We start from the raw sequence: 14,769 nt of genomic DNA, 5'->3' as shown, positions 1-14,769 counted from the left end.
CAGTGTGAGGTGCATAGTTTCAGCTTTATGTACCAGCTCATTATCCAGTGTTGGAAAAATGGAGTATCCGTTTTATGCAGAATGCTTTTCACCGTAAATTGCCCAGTGTAGGCTGTGAGCTGCAGACAGTGCAATCATAATAGCTTCCACACCGATGCAGTTTTATGGATTCAGAACATTAATCATTCTCTTATGCCCTTAATTACCATTAGGTAGTTACACTCGTGTCTGTAATAGGTGCTAAACATTCTGCCACTGATAGGTTTTTAACCATTATTTTTGTTGTAGCAGTAAACATGCTATAGCTGACTGTTAGGAGGCCAGAACATATTTTTTAGCCTAGTGCCATTAGGAACATGTCCAATGACATTTTGAGCTGTATTTGCTGGTTGGTTGTAGGCTTCTGGGTTTGGTTTGGTTTTCAGGGTGTTTTTTTTCCTGTCTTTAGGAATGAGAGTAGAGAACAATTCTGTTGCTAAGCTGGCGCTGCTTAATTAAGAGATGATGGTTCTTTCCCTTTTGGCCTAGTTTACAAAGTGAGAAAGGAAGGAAAAGCTGATACATTTTTCACAGTACTAAAAACAATATAGAAGAAACAAGTGATGTTATTTACATGCTGGCCATGCCAGTCAGTGCTCTAGAAATCTTCTGTTGTATTTTGCTACCAACATTATGAGTTACAATTTACTAGTTTTCAGTGAAGTAGTGAACTACTGATATATAGTAGGCCCTTCCCAAAAAAAGATGTAAGATTCAAATCTCCCTTCTAATCAGAGCTGCTAGCCATGATTCAGGTAATGAGAATGCATATTGGCAATGCTTCTGTGTTATTCATAATGAGGATTTCATGTTATGGAACCTTGTACCCATCTCTCAGTTGTGTAGCTTGGTGTAGTTGACACCATTTTATTGGCTATAGGTAATCAGAAGCAGTGACTGTAGTTACCCTCATTGGGTACCCTCTTGGGTGGCCAAGAGTGTGCACAAGTGATATGGGAATATGTAACTACTCTGCCCTTGTATTTCTTTAATAATGCCAGCATGTTCAAAATTGTCTTACTAAGGGCAGTCAGTGATGTTTTGGCTGTGGAATGTGAGGCATTTGATAGTAAAGAGTTAGCTTCCAAATACTTTCTTAACTTTTTTCATGTTTTCAAGATTCTCTTTCCTAGTCGTTGACCTTCTTCTGTGTTTCCCATGTTGATTACATGGCATTTATGCTGACCTTAACTAAGCTGAGCATTTTCTGAAAAGGAATAAATAGAAACATTTCTCCATCAGCACTAATGCCAATAAAACATAGGTTTGAAGTTCATAAACATATATTAAGTTAAAATTACATATGATTTCAAGAAATTACCTGCTTTTAAAAAATTGCATTTGATAACAAATTGCGTTTGCTAACCAAGACCAATTTTCACAAATTATTGAAGTTCTGTGGTATCAAAGCTAGGAAGAGGTCACCTTGATATTTGTACTGAATGCATTTCAGCCTTGGCTCCATGTTTTATCATTCTTGATGTCTTAAATTTTCCCTTACCTCCGCAGTTTTTTTTAATCTACTTGTTTTTATTATTTGTTTTTATGACTTACTGTCAACATATTTCATTGATTTTCTACTTACTAAACAAAATGGTTCTGCCTGAATTTCATGTGTAGCCTTAATTTTGTAACTTCTAATGTATGATCCATGCTACTTAGGTTACTCTGTATTTATTGCTTATTTTTGTCACTGCCTACTAAATACATTAATGTCTGTGGATCTCTAAATTGTAAGGCTCCTCTCTTCCTCGAAAATGTCAAGACTGATGATGAAGCTCTCTTTCTCTTCCTTCACAACAAATCTAAATATCCACAGGGTAAATACTAGAAGATAATCGTGGGCTTCAATCCAATCCTGGATTATCTGTCTGTAATGTTCAGCACTTAAGACAGTGTCATCACATTAGCACACGTTAGATGCAGTTATTTAAAAGACACTTTGTTTTATCAAAAACCGCCAAACCCACCACCATCAAACTCCTAGACAACCCTATCTAAGCACTCTTTGGCTACTCCAGTTCCACCTGCTGTGAGGATGCTCAGCCCACAGCTGCCCCAAGACTCACGGTCTCCTCAGGTCTCTCAGTCCGCCTCCTAGCCAAACCATTTCAATTCCAAAAAGCATTGCTCGGTGAAAAACCACCTAGACTGAAGATGTTGAATCCAGTCTAACCCACTGATTTGGCCCAAAGCAAAGGATGTCCACACAAATGTTGCATCTAGCAGGTCTGAGCATGGAGTAACTCCTGGGGGACAAGGATGTGGCAGTAGCACCTTCATTTGTTAAAACTGGATTTAGAAGGTAATGTTTTTCCATGCTCTGAACTTGCTTTGTTCAAACTGATTTGTGGGCTTTTTTATTTGTCTACTGGATTTTCAAAAGTACTTCAATCCTTTAGAAGCATCAAGTCTTTTTGGTGTGTTTCTGGTGGTATTATCCCATGCAGCACATGAGAAAGATGTGGAATTTGATGGGAAGTCATAAGAAACAAGACTGACGTTAAAATTTTAGCACAAGGAATGTCCCAGAAGCTCACACATTCATTGTTTTCTCCCTTGGCTCTGTTATTGCACACTAGCTCTTTCAAATGTGTTCTAAGCAGTTTTTAAACTGTTTGCAAAAGTTTGTCTGACTGCTAACATTTTTTTCCTCCTTCCTGCTCTTTCAAGCTGTTTAGAGGATTTTTTTCCAAATTCCTGCTGGAGAGGGGATGTCTTAATTTGACTTCAGTTCCCTTCTTTTGGTGTTTGCATGAACTCAGATAACCTGCAGCAATTAGTCTTCTGGTTTCTTCAAATTAATTTGTTTCATAGAAGTTTAATTGTAATCTCCTATTTTCTAAGGAATACAAATCCTTCTTCTTTAACCTTTCTGAATTTTAGAGGTCCTTCTTTCATTTGGATGCCCACCACTTTATTCCTGTGTTCCTAGAATACTTTTAAGGTAAATACTGGGTGCTGGTTATATGGTGGTTTCAACATAGATTGATTAGTATGTGCTAGTATAATTTATTTACTTATTCTTAAATGGTTTATATAGCAAGTGCACCTTTCCTTTCTGTAATATTTTTAAATAATAATCTTCAGACTTGCAGCGGCATAACACCACAGACTTTGAGTATGTTCTTCTTTTTCTGTCTCCTGGTAGTTACTGTAAGTTCAGCAGGTTTTATTTGTATCAGCACCAACCTGCATGAGATTATTTTGCAAAGTTCATATATAAATATGTATAATTCACATAAACATAGGTATTGATCTCATTGGGTTTGACTCATCAGAACTGTGAGTTTTCCTGCTTTGTTTTGGGAGTCCTTTCTTTAGCAATTAATCTATAAAACACAACCATGATTTTGTAGAATGATGATCTCTTAGTTTTGTAAATCTAACTGGAAATGTCTAACTAGAATTGGTGTATGTGTCCCCAAGTACCTTATGTTGATCTCACCAGCACAAGTACTCTCATGCCTTAATTTTCCATTCCCTTCCTTTCTTATGGTTTTTCTGCATGTGATTGTGGCTTTTTTTTTTTTTTGCAGGCTTTCAAGTTGTGTGTTTTGGTGAAAAAAAAAGTAGAATAGGTAGAATATTTTATGGAAAAGGAATCTGTGGTTGGAATCTGTATGGTGGCTTGATGTTTGCTGCCAGATGCCCCACCTGGCCACTTGCTTACTTTTACTCCTCCTCCGCAGGACAGGGACAAAAACAAGATGAAAAAATTTGTGCACCAAGATGAAGACAGGGAGGTGACTTGCCAAGTACCATAATGGGCAAAACATTCCTGACTTGGGGAAAATTAATTTAATGTGTTGTCACTTAAAATAGATTTACCTAGTGAGAGACAAAGGTCTCCCCTGAACCCCATCTTTCCCACGCTCAACATCACCCCCTCACTCCCAGATCTTCTCCCACCTCCTGCAAGGGGAGCTTGCAGAGCTGTTTCTCACTTTTTTTTACCCCTCACTCCCAGGTACTGTTTTGCCCTTTCTTGATTTTGACCCATACGTTGATACATACATACAACTTTCCCTCCTTTGTGCAGTTTTGGGAGTTTTTTTTACTGATTTCTGTTCCCAGAGATGTGAGGAAGACTGAGCTGTGGAGGCTGGTGTCTGCATATCAATAATTCACTGAAATAATCCCAACCCAACTCAATATTGCAGTGGTATTTTTCACAATCTGGAGATGTGCAGCTGTCATGATAAAGCGAACTATATTGAGTGTAATTGTACATATAGCAAGGATGTTTTGATAAATTTAATTGAAATCACATTGGCTAAAGCTGTTCCCTAAGGCTTACATTATTTTTGATTATGTAACAAACTCTATTGAATTGACACAATTTCTTTTTATGTATCCCCCAATTAAAAATCTTCTCTTTTCCCTCATTTGCCTCATTGCTTAACAATCAATGAGGTTTCTCTATGCAATGCATTTAATGCTTTTCCATATCCCATCTGCTAATCTTCCTGGGATGTCATGTTTCCGAGAGGATTAGTTGTGTTTAACTGTGGCATGGACCTGCCTTGAAAGGGTGGTTTTCCCCAGGCGTAGTGTGGGTCATCTCATGCCAACCATACATATAGCCTAAATTTAATAAAACGCTGGAACAAACAACCTCTTTACTGCCACATGGCCCCATTTACAAGGAAATTGAGGTGGGAGGTCAATTTTCACTTTAAGACTAGGTTTGGAGGTGCCTGGGTTTTAAAGTGGAGGTCTTTAAATCTCAGTTGTCTGACAGGTGGTAAGAAATTTACATTTAAATTGTCCAGATCAACTTCTTATTTGTACTGCATTGTTGGACAAAAGAGATTTCTTAGTCTTTCAAATCTTTTGCTGCTTGATCTGACCAATCATAGCATCAGTTCCTTCGCTTCAAATCTGGACATTTCTTCGGACTACAGTAATTGTCATTTGCTCTGTCATTGCTTTTTCCCCTGTTTCAGTTTGAATATTGTTCAAAATTATTTGAAAAACGTGTGTTTGGGCTTTTGGTTTCCCTCTGAAGAGTGGCATCTTACAAAATTAAATCATTTTACTTTAAGGCTGGATTTACTGCTGTTGGTCTAACCAGAAATGTTGACGTTTGTTAAACCTTTCTGAACTCTAGGAAATCCCATTCCTTACTAAAGGAGAACATGGTTGCTCATCTAATGATTTAAAAATAAATTTTAAAAACCCCAACAATACACTGACACTTACTAGAATGCATGTTGAATATGCTATTTAAAACAAGTGTCAATAAGACCTAAAGTTCATATCAAGACTAAATTGGATTTGCATTTCTGGAATTGGAAGTGCCTTAAGTGGCTATTTAATTTTCTTTTTGATTGAAGAATGCAAGGCTCAATAAATGCATGATTTTGAGTGAAATGCAAATTAGAGATTGGAGAAATTGTATTTTTAACAAATACTTGTTTTACAGTTAATGCTGTGATCTTTTGAAACGCTGAAGAATCTGATGAGATCTGGGTTATTTTGTTGATCAACTACCAGTATTGGGCTTAAAAAGCAACTGCTCCTTGGGGAGATTGTTAGTCAAAAGTGCGATGGTGAGGGTGTTCCAAGAGATAAGGATATTTTTATATTTTACCCATTAATGGTTTTTTTATACCCTTTAGCATTTGAGGTTTTGCAAAGAGCAGCGTAAGTGTGTAATGCACTCTTGTAACCAGTTTTGTAACCTAAGGCAGGTTTGCTGAAATTAGAGTTTTAAATTTCAATTTTTCCTTACTTTTGCTTTAGTCCAGTTTTTCCCTTTTTTCCAATCCTTAAAAATCTTTCTAATAACATTTCATCTGTTGTGTATACTGCTGTAATCTCAGAACATGCAAAAAGTTTTTTTGGTGCAGCATTGGGAGGAAGGTTGAAGAGGTGCTGGTAGCTTCCATGTAGTTTTTCTTGACAAAGTTGTTGCTGTGATACATCCTGAAATGATGATAAATAGAGTAGATTGGCTGGTTGCTGATACATACAGGAGCATAAAATCAAATAAGGCACATTGTGACCCTTGCAGGACAAAGAGAAGGATATATGGTGCTGACCTCTTGCCAGGCAAATGACTACTACAGAAATTAAGCAGCATCTGGGCAAGGGGAAAAAATGCTTCCTCTTAAAAAATTACTTCAGAAAATTGTTGAGGTAGTGCAATGATGCTTCAAGTCCAACAACCTGCACAAGCACTTGTTTAAGCAGCGTACATGTAGTGTGTGTTCAGGTAGCATGAAAGTCCCTTTCTGTACAGCGAAGAACAAGCCATTAAGCATCAAATTTAGAGTGCACACCCTCTCTGTTCCTCCCAAGTGCGCTGGCATTTTTGAACTCCAGATTGGATGGAAATATTTTAGTTTTGAGCTGTTGTAGATTTCCTGAATACAGTAGCTGCTGGTGTGACTCTTCAGTATGGTTTATTGCTGCATGAGGCAAGAATGGAAAAAAATCCACAATGTGAATAATAAAGACAAACCAAGAATCAATAATGTATTTGTTAAAAAGACTAAACTAAGTAGATTAAATGTTCCAGACACAGTATCTTGCTTTTTCACCCAACCTGCCCTATAACTTTCTTCTGATATATATTTTGGGAAAAAAGATAATAGAACATCTTTATTTCCTATTTTTTTTCCTTTCACGAGGAGTAAGTATATATTGTTTCAGCTGATTATGTGCTCTTAGGAAATCTTTGATTTCACTTGGACAGGAGATATGAACAGTACTTCAGTAGAAATAATGTCAGATAGTTTTGTTTGTTCTTTGTTTGTTCCTGTGCATGGATGGCCTTCCCCAAATACTCTTGGTTTTAGATAACCGAGGTAGGTCTTTGGGTTGCATCTGTTAGAGCAATTGAACATGGTGGAAGTGATTTAAAGGCTAGAGCTGGGCTGGCAACACTGTCTGTGTTCTTTATGCGACTTTGTATTTTTTTCACTATTGCTTATGTATGTTTGATTCCTCTGAAGTTTCTCAGACTTTCTATGCTGCCATCTCCCTTCATTTTGCCGTGGTGGCTCATGTCCATTTCATACATGTGTTTCCCCAAGTTCTTGTAACTCCTGTCACAGTGTGCTGCCTATTTGAGTCAAAGTACTGAGAGCTCCAGCAAAGCCAGCAGCCCTGATATTGTCTCTCACATTCAGCCCTTCCCCCCCAAATCCTACTCCCTGTCTTGCAGCGAAAGGTTGCATGCTCCCTCCCTCTTGTCCTCTTCCTCCACCTCAATCTGCTGCTCTTCTGTGCATTCTCCTGGTTCCCACTGTGGGCACAAAGATCCTGTCAGCAAGAAGAGTGAGCCTCTCATGGCAGTTCCTACCTCTTCTCCCCCTGCCCAGCCTGTAGTGGCAGATGTATTAGTAGACATCAGAGACTCAATAAGGAGTGGCACATCAAGAATATCTCTGCTTCAGATGAGCCTTCAGTTAGAGCCTGCAATCAATAGCAAAATGCCATGAGGAACAGGGCTTGGCAAGGTACAGAATCATTACTTTACTCCCACTGCAAAACAGATCATCCCTTGGTGCTTAGAGAGAGTGTGTGTCAAGGAGGGCCTGGGATAGTGTCAGTGCAGGCTGAGGTTACCACTGCCCCGGACCACACTTTTCAAGAGAAAGTAACAGTTTCAAGTGGAATTCAGAGTGTGTGGGTGCGTGGGGGTTGGTTTGGTTGGGTTTTATCTCCTGTGGCATTAGCAAGACAGTTTGGGAAGGTAGGATTGATTCCTTACACTTCGCTTCACTTGAGAACAACAAGGCATTTTTATTTAAATCAGTGGGTAGAATAAATATTTAACCTTGTTGGAATTGTAGCTACACTGAAGCCAATATCCCATTGCTGTGCAATTCAGTGTATGATGGGAGATTTCACAGCTGACTAGTGCTTTACACCTTGTTTCAAATTACTTTGGCTGTATTATGTTGCCACCCTAAAACCCGACTTGCTTGCTATATATGGCTAAATAGAAGATTAAATACTCTGTATTAGGAAGCTCATGTACACTTCAAAATGTCTTTCAATTAACATTTCTTTGTACAATGCTTGTTTCTGGAATAGCAATTCTGGATATGGTGTAAAGTGTGTTTAAAGGAGAATGATGTGCTTGAGCTCAGGAACAGCTGCATACATGTGTTTAAACAGCTCTGTAATTTACACAGACATTGCATATACACTCTCATAGGTAGATTTTATAATTGCAAAACTGCCTGCGTGAGTATATCTTCCACTTGCATTTGCATTGTGTGTGCTTTCTCTTACCATGGGAGTATGCTAATGGCCAGAGCAGTGAGATCTTTTTTCTTTCACTGTTGCGCTGGTGTCTTTCTGATCTTTTCCCTACTATGCTCAGCTTGAAGCCTTAATGTTCTGCTTGGGCATTAGAAATTCCCTGACAGACAGAAGAGCTCCAGCACACAGCACAGTAAAAACAGCACAGCTACAAAGCAGTTTTGCTTCCCAGAGTCTCCAAGTATGCCTTTCTATGGTTTTTTTACAAGACTGCTAGAGAATCCATTTCTCCATGATGTGATCCCCCTGCAAGCATAGTCCTTTACAAATGATGGAAAAATGAAACCAAAACGTTGACTTCTAATAAAAAAAGTATACTGACTACTGCAGAAAAGTGAAATTCTTACACTCATGCAGCTCTCCTTCAGAATGGCATTATGATACTTCCTGCAGCAAGGTTCTCATAGGGGAACTGTGTTCCTCCTCAGTAGTCCAAGTGTAAATGCATTTTCACTAAAACTTCTTCCCCCCTCCAATGCTAGTTAATATCAAACAACTCAGTAAACTTGAAATCTAGTTTTTCTTCAGTGGAGTCTTTACTTATTGGTGCAAGCCTATGCTCCCATGACCTACATAATTACAGTGTATATCTCTGTTCAGCTGACACTTTTAACACAATTATATGGCAGGTATTTTTCCAATGATATCAACATGGCAGAGTGTGAAGTGAAGCATGGTGTGACACTGTGTGTTTCAGAGAAAACAGCAGTGACATTGTTTGTCTTGCATCTTAGCCATCTTTTGGCAACTGACTTCTTTCAGCCACAGCCTTAAGCTGAGCCCAGGCATACAATAGAAAAGCACCTGAGTTGTAGATGGTGCAGGTGAGTTGTGCTGATGAGACGAGGCCCCTGTCAGACAGCAGACACTGGGCACGTTTTCTGACAAGCCAAGGCTGAGCAAGCCCTGTTACCAGAGAGTCCATGTATCTTAACCTGCAACTTGTCTTGACTTCACTGGCTTGCTTGAATTTCATCATGTTCCCTGTTGCCAACATTGACCCTGACTGACTTAACCAAGGATCCCTGTGCTACCCAATGCACTTTGATGGCTGAAGAAAGGCTCTCCCTTATTTCAGTTCTCTACCAGCTCTGTGTCACTGTATCAGAGGAGAGAAGTTCTTTCAAGATTCTTTATTAACCACCTTCTACCAGCTGCATCTGTCATGTCAGTTGAATGCAAGTGGAAATCATTCTTCAGGAACTGCACGTAGTTTTCTGTTGCTGCTGAATTTTTTCACTCGAGGAAAATGTAAAGGTCTGTATGTTTCTTGGGAGGAATCAAGTAGCATATCACAATTTCTTCAGAATAATGTTTTGTTTATGCATTTTTAAAATTTCTTATTTCCCCTTTTTGTTTCCCATGAATGATAATTAATTACTGTAGCACAGTCCACAAAGGATACAGTGAATTGGAGCAACTTTGTTCCTCGGGGTAACAGAAAGGTTACTGGCTTTTCACAGTACTTAATTTCACTGTCTTTCTTAGAGTTACTTTTTGAGTGGACAGCAAATAAGGTTTTCTCTGGCTGAATGAGCTCAATAAGGCAAGGTAGGTTATTTAGCAGAAGATTCATGGCTCATCTGTTTAGTCTTCAACGTAGCTGATCCAAATGAGGGTATTTTCTTTCCAGGTTATCAGTGTCCACAGAAATGATCAAGGTAGGAACTTAGCTTGTTTGTCCAATCACTATGTGACAATGGTTATTAAAAAAAAAAAAAAAAAAAGAAAAGAAAGAAGAGTGAGAGAAAAAAGAAAAAAGCTCAAGAATAGCAACACAGTAAGCTTTTTGGTAGAATACTATCATCTCTGCTTCCAAACAGAACGGATTTACCATAGTAATGGGAATCAACCTAGCATGAGTGAATTAATTTTGACTACTAAAATACATCTTTGACAAGATGATTATATGGGATCAGTTGCAAGATTATGCTGCTTATTTCACAGCTGAAGGACAAGTGGATGTATTGAGTTAACCCTACCTCAGGCATGCTGGGCTGTGCATCTCATTTGTTCTCTTTTATTGTCATAAGCACTATCATCTGTGTTGTCAATAGCTGGCCTTAGCCCACATGGCCCTAATGAAGTGCAGTTATTTATGTGTCTGTTGTGATTCAGAAGGTATTTATAGTACCAATACTGGATTTCAGAACATGTATGGAATAAATGCTTGGAACCTTTTTTCTCTTCTTTCCCCCCCTCTTCTTTCCCATTCTTCTTTTCTTTAAAACATCTTTATATTCCATGCCATCTGGTGCTGATGATTCCCACACGGCAAGTACTTGATGCATGGTGGAGATACCCTGTCGTACTGGCTGCAGAGACAGCCTTCAATACAGTCCCACAGTTTAAAAATGTGACAAGCTACTATTTGAAGAGCATAATTTATATATTTATAAACATATTGACAAATTTATAAACTTAAAACATGGAAGTTTTTCCATTTTAACAGTCTTGTTGATTAAGCCATGGGACTCAGGGTTGATTTTAGCACACAGGAACAGTCTGCAAACTGTTACATCTTGATATATGCACAAATATGCCAGTGTAGATATTTTTCTGAGAAAATATGAAAACACATAATTATTATTTGTGTTTATGTGCATTTGGTTCCTTTCATGATTTGCTTCAAAATGAAACCATTAAAACTGGCAAATAAGAATATTAAGCCTGTGACAAGCCTTTTAGAATCCATAGAGAAGGGAACATGTTTTAAATGAATAAAAACCTGCCCAGCACTTAGGCTGTGCTAACAAAAATAAAAAAAAGATACAGACCTTTTTTTTATCAGGATGAGTTGATTTACAGAAAACATTAGGCATCTCAGTTAAACTGACAAATTATAACACTTATCCCTATAGCTACTGAAGTGATTTTCTGGATTGACATTTGCTTGTTACTATTATAGCCCTCCCATTATAATGTTATCTTAATCCTCAGATAGATCATATTAAAGTTTGATTACTTAATACCTGTGTTTTGTTAATGGGCTTTTCATGGAGAGGTGGCATTACCTGATTGTAAGTTAGACATTTTTAGTGAGATTGGATCAAGCACAGTAAAAGAGGCAGATAAACCTGCCAGAATCTCCACATAGTTTGGGAGTCCCTGAAATAGATTTCTGTTAGTTTTGTGTCACAAAATCCTTGTTGCACTGTTATGCTTTGAAGAACATTGTGCAGGGCCAGGAGCTGGACTCTTATGATCCTTGTGGGTATGTTTCAACTCAGAATAGTCTATGTTTCTATAAACTACTGGTGTACGTTTTTCTGATACTGCACAGATAAATTAGGCAAAGAGTAACAGACATTCACAATTGAGTAAATGTTTCTCTGCTGAATCCCCCAAGCACAAAATACTGAGCATTTACAAAAGGGTGTCTAACAATAGGGAATTCATTGCATATTTTCTCTACATTGATGAAACAGGGGGACTTACGTTCTTACCAGTTATGTTCCAGGGAATAAATACAAAATGTAATGGGAATGTCAGTGTGTATCTCTAGTTACTATCTTAGTTCTCCTCCACACTCTTCTCCCTAAAACAGCACATTTATTTCATATCAGATACTTCAGAATAATTCTGCCATATCTTATCATGACTTTGCAGGAAAATTATTGCCGTGATGACTGCAAGGACTCAGCCTAGAGCTTGCTTTGCCAGCCATTTCACAGGTCAGGGTTACAATTTCCAAGAGTAAGTTGGTAAAGCCCTAGAAAGAGTTGCAGAAGCTCATAAGTTTGAAGACCTCTCAAAGCTTCCCTAGGCTTTCACTGTGGGTAGTATCTGTGCAAAGACATACCAAAAGCAGTAGAGTTCAGATGAGGTGTACTTTATGTGATGGTAGCAGCATGCACACCCTTGTTCCTACTGACTTAGCAGGCTTGCACCCTCTGTGCCATCAGCTACAATGATGAAAGGTATGCTGTAAAGGACAGCTCCTGAACTCAGAGGGGCACTAGAGGAGTGGCTGCTCACATCCAGTATTTTGCTGTACTTGAGAAGTTGGGATCCTGGTAATGGATGGTGAGATGTGATCAGCTGGCACTGAAAAATGCAGATGGTGGCAGTAAAATTCTCATTTGCTGAAGCAGCTCTTCAGGAACCAGACACAGCCTGCGCTGTTTTTGTGATATAGCTGGGTATGTTGCCACGGTGTTCACTGTGGCAGTGGAGGATGTAGAAAGCTCAGTCCAAGTTAGATACCTGTGTGTGGGTGGGTGCACTTCACCACACACCTGTCCATGACATACCACTCGCCAACCCTCCCTTTTTCTCCAGGCAGATAAACCCAGTGAAGTGCTGTACCTCATGGCCAATGTGTGCTTTTATGTGCCCTTGTTCTTTTCAGTATGCTGGAGGAGCACTCACTGCAGTAACACGGCCGAGTGTCACTCATTACTTTACCTGTTTTATCTTTTGTGAAATTGAGCCTTTAGCCAGAATTGCCTGAGCTGCTGCTCCAGCAGTCAGTTAACTGTGAGGCTTCTCGAGCTCATTTCTCTCAAGTAATTTGATTCCCACGTGCTTCCTGAGATTGCTTTCGCGCTGAAAGTGGGAAAGGGGGGATGGGGGTGCAGATGGGAGCAGACCAGAACTGTTATGGCAGGCAAATGTAGGTTAGAGATAAAAACAATGCAAAAACATGTTTTAAAAGATCCCATCTCGCTTTATCTTCCTTTCACCCAGTCCTATAAACAAAACTGTTTTTCTGTTTGAGAATCAGAGACACAGGGGCTTTTGTGATGGGTGCAGGGTTTGCAACAGGAGGCTAATTCCATCCTGCTTCTGCATAGTCAGTAAGATAATCCTTTCCTTAAAATTAACAGAAATGTGTGTAAAATGCTAATTAGATGATTCTATTTGGGGGATAGGTAATCATAAAAGTCTCTGATGGATTTCAACAGATTTTCTGAAATCGTACACGGAATTCAAGGCTGTTTATTTAGGTTGCTGATCTGTTTCCTTTACATTGTGGTGACTGAGGAGTAATCGAACACCAGTTTTCTAGATAAAGTTCTATTTAAGACTGGTTAGTATGGCAGCAGTTTCTAAGTAGTGTACAATTTATGGAGAGATTCTGTACAATCCCCAGTGCTTTATCACCGTTTTGGCCAACTACTCTGCTGCAAGGAAGTGAAAAACAAGCCTGAAAAGTTAATCTTGATGGAGGGAGAATTGTTCTGAAAATAAACCATTCAGTGCATAAACAATAGTATATCAGTTGTCTGAAATACACATTTGTCTTTGTGCATGGTGTTCATTTTATGTCCGGGCAGAGCTACCGCACTCAGAGTATGCAATTTCTATGTGAAAAAGTCCCAGTTTGTTAGCTAGAATATTACTAATTTGAGCAGATGGTCTGCTTAGAGCTCTGTTATTTTATATTATGAAAATGAGGCTATTGGAAGTCCCCGCTTTGGGTTTTGCTAGTGGTCATTAGTTGGTGCCATGAGACATATGCCTTGATGGTATCAGCAGCATTATTAAATGTTATAAGAATATATTTTCCCAGCAGCAACAGAAGTATCCACAGTAACATTTGTAGGGTCTAACCTAATTTTTTATCTTGGACTTGGTAAGTATGTTTTTAGAAATGTTAAAATGTGCTTTATTGAGAAATGTATTCAAAGGAAGCACATGCTAAATGTTGGTATTATCCAAAATTGACTATTTTACTTGCTTTTCTTGATGAATGGTTGTCATCTGTCATTTCAAAATAGTACACATGCTGCTGGAGCAAATCTTTGCAGAGTCAATTTACAGGGAGGGATGTTTTGGGAATGTAATTCAGTGGAGGTATTTTGGTTTGGTTTGGGGTTTTTTTTGTAATCTTGCATTGCACAAGTTCTGAAAAAGGGTTAAAGAAGATATAAGTCAAAAAGCTAAAAATTTGTAATTTTTTGCAGTATCTGTGTTTCAGTTTATGGTGCAAGGGTGATGTATGATGTAAGAAAGGCTGTATCTACATAGCTGTATGCTAAATTTCGTGACTAACCCTCTTGCTTGCATGTCCACTGTGCCTGCAGCTCCACCTTTTCAAAGCCTGATCTATTATCTAACCTACTGAGAGCGATTCATACAGCTTATGAGGTTCTGTTTTTAAATCCTCACAGAAATGATTTGCTGCCCCGAAGTTAGGAATTTAAAGGAAAATTAAATTAAGGTGCCTAAGTAATGAAAGCATCCTTGGATTTGATAGGTAGAAACCATCAAAGCAAAAAGTCTGTATCCGTGGAAAGATTTTTGATATTGTTTACTGCTGGGGGGAGTTACTATTGCTAATATATCGTGCAACATAAGGCCTTAAGTTCATATGCTTATGCTTCATGAATTCTTTAATTTCCAAAGTTGTTTGTTATGATTTAGGTCATAAATTGAGAGATTTCCAACTCAAACATCCCTCTCTTTATAAGGCCTATGGCACTGGGGTCATAGTGTGGTATAGTT

At 38.6% G+C, this 14,769-nt stretch overlaps 1 protein-coding gene across 7 annotated transcripts in view; it reads left to right on the top strand.

The window, feature by feature from the left end:
* Window positions 1-14,769, top strand: part of MACROD2 (mono-ADP ribosylhydrolase 2) — an 895,327-nt gene that overhangs the window by 604,767 nt on the left and 275,791 nt on the right. The gene's annotated exons all lie outside the window — the stretch shown is intronic.

This window comes from Corvus hawaiiensis, chromosome 3, assembly GCF_020740725.1.
Source record: "Corvus hawaiiensis isolate bCorHaw1 chromosome 3, bCorHaw1.pri.cur, whole genome shotgun sequence".
NCBI classification, from domain to species: domain Eukaryota; kingdom Metazoa; phylum Chordata; class Aves; order Passeriformes; family Corvidae; genus Corvus; species Corvus hawaiiensis.
Note: the sequence above shows the minus strand (reverse complement) of the source record. Positions and strands in the feature narration are given on the sequence as shown.